The sequence below is a fragment of the Eptatretus burgeri genome, chromosome 7, assembly GCF_056783735.1.
Source record: "Eptatretus burgeri isolate ZD-2024b chromosome 7, Ebu_testis_v1, whole genome shotgun sequence".
NCBI classification, from domain to species: domain Eukaryota; kingdom Metazoa; phylum Chordata; class Myxini; order Myxiniformes; family Myxinidae; genus Eptatretus; species Eptatretus burgeri.
Window position 1 is genome coordinate 73965275 of NC_140967.1, and position 5160 is coordinate 73970434.

Genomic DNA, 5160 nt, shown 5'->3' on the forward strand with positions numbered 1-5160 from the left:
CATGGTTCCTTTCACTTTTGAGATGGTCTGAGCTCCTTTGCCATATAACTTCAAATGTCTTTTATGCTACTGTCTTGGTAGCTTTCGTCACCTTATTTTTATTCAAAGTAAAGAGGAAATTGATAAATGGATCAGGGAAATACAAAGGATGAGTGAGAAGTGTAACCTAGTTTTAAAATGAAAAAAAAAACCTCTGAAACACTGGCAGGGCCTGGTGTGAAGTGTCACGATTGCTGGCACTTGCATTGAATTGAGAATGACTGGGCACCTCTTTCAGATAGATGAAGGAGCAATAACCGTCATGGCCGAAATGAAAGTGACCTTGTCATAAGAATCGCTCCTCAAGATTCCATCGAGATATATTCACGGCATAGAGAGCGTGACGACCAATGCTGTACATCCGGAGACAGGAATTGTAAGTCCACAACCAGTGTTATGGTCCATTTCATACTAGCAAGACTAATGATTCAATCTATTGACACAATGGCCAGCTTTGGTTCAGGATCTATGAACATCCACACCATTTGGTTCTTAACCTCCATGAGTGAATATGACGTCACAGTCTCGATTATTGACTGAATGTAATTTTCCTTACATGTACAAAACGGTCCACAATGGCTCAACCGATCCACACAACTGATCAGAATCACTTGGTCTTCATGTGTGTACAGCTTTGAAAGGTATTTCAGAGCCAACTAGAATGGCACTGCGTAGAGCTCATACCTCCACGAGGCTGAACAGATTATGTTTTAGAAAATGAACAGGATAGAACATCATAAATATAGGTGGAAAAATTACATGTCCAGACCAGGAATTGAACCCAGGTTTTCTGGAAACCCTGGAAACCATACCAGTGCTCTACCATCTGAGCTATCTGGGCAACCCGCCAGTTGAGTAACGCAATTCCTCCACATATACAGGTGACACTCTCTTTCCCCCATTGCTTCCGGGGCACTCGCTGCCAACCATAGGAGCAGCTCGGACCTGCTCTCGAGAGGGTCTTCCCCCTGTGGGGGGACACATCCATGTCCGCTATTAAACACCACAGGGGGCATAGTAATATACTTTAGAAAATGAACAGCAGAGAACATCATAAATATATGTGGAAAAATTACGTGCTCAGACCGGGAATCAAACCCAGGTCCTATGGAAAACCGTACCCGTGCTCTGGGTTTAACCTCCATGAGTGAATATGACGTCACATTATGGATTATTGACTGAATGTAATTTTCCTTATTTGTACAAAACAGTCATATTATTTGTAAACTCAGCAATACACAACTTTCCAATGCATATAATCAGGCTGGCGGAATAGCTGTGGGGTATACACACTCGTCTCAGAGCTGTCTTTTCTTGGATAAAATCTCTACCCAGGTATAAACTGTCACCCTGGTGTTTTACATGCAAAGTAAGTCATCAATGTATGCACCATCCATTGGAAGGATATTTAGCTGGATGACCCGTCCATCTGCCTGTACTGGTTGTTGGTGGAAGTTAAACATCCCACAGTCTCTTTTGTGAATGAATCATGAGCAAACTATTGCTGACACTCTGGCGAAATTCCAATTCCGATCAAAACCAGATCTGACCAGCCCAAACTTTCTTCAGGTGTTCAAATAAGTTGTCATGGAGAGTTTTCGAGAATTTTATACCATGAATAAGACTTCAATAATTGTATCTCATTCTTATTTCCTCTTACTTCATCAGTTTCTCCTGTATAGGGCATACGGGTGAATTTGTAAGTAACAATAATAACTAGATATGCGAGCAGTTATGCCAGGGCCAAAGCCGCCCCACTTTCTTCAAAAGTTGCTTTGATCAAACACGTGACCCATGATGTCATTGGTATCAAACTTGTTTTCTCCATGGGTCGTCAATCATATATGTAAAATTTTGCATTGATCAGATATGGTTTATTTTTCTCTCCAATATGGCTGTCAGACCACGTGACCGATGACGTTTAAATTTTCAAACTATATTCCCCATGTTTTGTGAAATATATATATATAAATGTAGTTTTGCATCAATCTGTGAAGCCATTCTGAAGAAGAAGGTCAAAAAAAAATTCAATCCAATATAGCTGCCAGACCATGTCACTGATATGACATCATAAATTTAAAACTGATATAAAATTTGGTCATAAATTATATATATGAAACTTCAAATTTTTCAGATAAGGATTTCAAATCAAAAAATTATGACTGGCATACCAGCCTGGTGTTGGCTTAGTGGTTAGGGTGGCTGGCTTGGGATCTTTGGGTCTTGAGTTTGAGCCCCCGTCAGCCATTGAATTTACACCAGATGAGATTGACTCAGCCTCTCATCCTTCCGAGGTCGGTGAAATGAGTACCAGTACACTGGTAAAAGGGGCATTTCATCAGCAGCACAGTACATTGCCCTCAGCCAATGTTGTTATCTGCAGCTGTGTGCTGCATGAGGAGGAGGTGGCTGGCATACCACTTCACTGATGATGTCATCTTTATCAAACCTTATTCTCCATAGGGGGGAGGGCATGAAGTGGCGGGGGGGGGGGGGTTGAAAACTACTGAAAATGTTTTGCGGGTCCCTGCCTGTAATGTAATATACCCATTTATTCCTTAAGGTCTAAAGCTTGCTGAACATGGTTTGCCAAACTCACCGTTTTCCATGAACCCAAGCCCCGTCCGTGTTGGATGAGGGTTTACTGCAAACGATAAGTGGAAAAAAGACAGGAATAATACTGAGCAAATTATTACTTGATGATGGTTGCCCTTCATAACTTGAGATGGCTGTTCACCTGATATGTGAACACCTCAGTGCAAACATTTCTTTATAGTGGAGGAGTTGCTGTCCACACAGTAACTACAGTATAAGATAACGAACAGTGTAACCTGATGTCAAGGAATATCCAAGAAAGCCACTAGATATCTGTGGTTTATGGCATGAATTTGAAATGTAGCCAGGGTGATGGCCGACTCTTCAATGAAAGACACTGTGGGATATTTAACATTCACCAACTAATGCTGGCTGATGGGACATCCAGTGTAATGTCCATCCGATGGAAAGCACACCCTACCTGCACAGAAATCTGACAGTTTATATAGGAGAGGAGGAGATTGGGACCATACTCTGTGCAGAGCGTTGGTGCTGCCAAAGCAGTCTCCTCAGCTATTAGACACAATCCTGGACGGGTCGCCACTCCGACACAGTATACCAGCATGCTGGCACTCATTTTGCCGACTTCGGAAGGAGGACAGGCCAAGCTCACCCCACCTGGTATTAATTCAACAGCTGAGCGGGATTTGAACTCAGGACGTTCGGATCGAAAACGATTCGTACATATCACACACACACCCACACACACACACACACACACACACACACACACACACACACACACACACACACACACACACACACACGCACACACACACACACACGCACGCACACACACGCACACACACACACACACACATATACACGCACACACACACACACACACACACACACACACACACACACACACACACACACACACACACACACACACACACACACACACACACACACACACACACACACACACACACGGTCAATTCAACCTTCTCTCATTTCTGGTCACCTTTGTTGAACCTTCATTTTGTTAAATGATGGCATGATCAGAATAATCCTCTTCCCAGACCTCGTTCTTCATTTGGGAAATCATATTGCTCGAGAGCTCACACAAACATCAAGTTCATTCAACAACATTCGTGTTTGACATGGTCATGAAAGAACCTCCATTCGTCACAAAATAAAATACCTCATTGAAGACAAAATGGATCCCAATGAACAAAAAAAAAATGTATCGTCTGTACTGCAATCAATTGACCACATGGTTTCAATAAAAAACCCACAACCAATAAAATAGCTGTCCTGTGATGAACCAGAGCACAACATCAAGCTCACCTGTGGTCAAACCTGTCAAGTCGGTAACGATCTCCAAAGTACAATCCCTCAAAATGGGGACGTATTGATAAACAAGGACAAATGTGTCCAAGAGCCGCGTCCGAAAGGTTTTGTCTTCACATGAAGAAGAAGAAGAAGAATACGAGGAAGAGGAAGAAGAAGAAGAAGAAGAAGAAGAAGAATACGAGGAAGAGGAAGAAGAAGAAGAAGAAGAAGAAGAAGAAGAAGAAGAAGAAGAAGAAGAAGAAGAAGAACTGGAAGGAGAACAACGCGGAGCTCTCTTTGAGCCAGCGTTCGCAACGCGACGCGGCTAAAATTCATTAGAGAAAATCGAAACATCAGCATTTTGATAACAATAACAATAACAATAACAATAACAATAACAACAACAACAACAACAACAACTTCCGATATTTCGTCACGTGCCTTGATGGAGCCAACAGCGAGACCCGTCATGGAGGCTCCTCGTTCATGACGAGAAAATCGTGTATTTACGAAATTACAACACATTAAATGGAAAAATCTTTAAATAGTAACGTGAACTTTTCGAAACTTTAAAGCAAATGTCCGAATATATTTAAAAGTTGATGATAGACGCTCTCAAAAGGCACCGTCTATGTGAGGATGTGTACAGGTGTTTAGTATTTAAGGAGATCCGGATCCTGTATGTAAAAGAGCAGCGTCCTAATGGTTTTGTGAGGAGCGGGAGGAGCGGGAGGAGCGGGAAGCGATCCAGGGCTGGGGTGTGTTCCATTAGCAAGCGGCTTGCTATCGCTTTCAATGTTCGCCGTCTTTGGATCCAACACAATACTACAACCAATAAAATGTTCAGTTTCATATCCCTGTTATGTATAATCATAATATTATTGAACCGTGAATTTAATTCATACTTATATTGTCACTTGTACTTTTCATTCTCATTATTCAAGATCTACAAACATGCAAAACCCCTCCCCCCTCATGAGAGGGTCGATATGTAAGCTTGCCAGTGGGATCCTCCTTCTGACTCCCTATTTATCTATTTATTTATTTACCTGTCTTTCCCTTTCCCCATACTCTGTAGCTGCTGTTAACACAAATTAGTTTGGAGAAGTTGGCACAAAGGGGGTTGAGTAAAACTGAAAATCACAGCCCGCACAGTGCATATTTATTTGGGTATCCGTCCCATTATAGCATTGTTTTCATGGAGACCACTATGTTGTTAAGCGGTACCGAACAGTCTGTTCCGTTGGA

The 5160-nt window shown here is 42.1% G+C and overlaps 1 protein-coding gene across 4 annotated transcripts in view; it reads right to left on the bottom strand.

The window, feature by feature from the left end:
• LOC147023545 (uncharacterized) overlaps nt 1-4042 on the bottom strand; it is a 137537-nt gene extending 133495 nt beyond the window's left edge. For all 4 annotated transcript variants that reach the window (XR_015060274.1, XR_015060273.1, XR_015060275.1 and 1 more), the window contains exon 1: nt 3928-4042. The gene's annotated coding sequence lies outside the window, so the exon portion shown is untranslated. The remainder of the gene's footprint in view (nt 1-3927) is intronic.
• Nucleotides 4043-5160: the final 1118 nt, after the last annotated feature.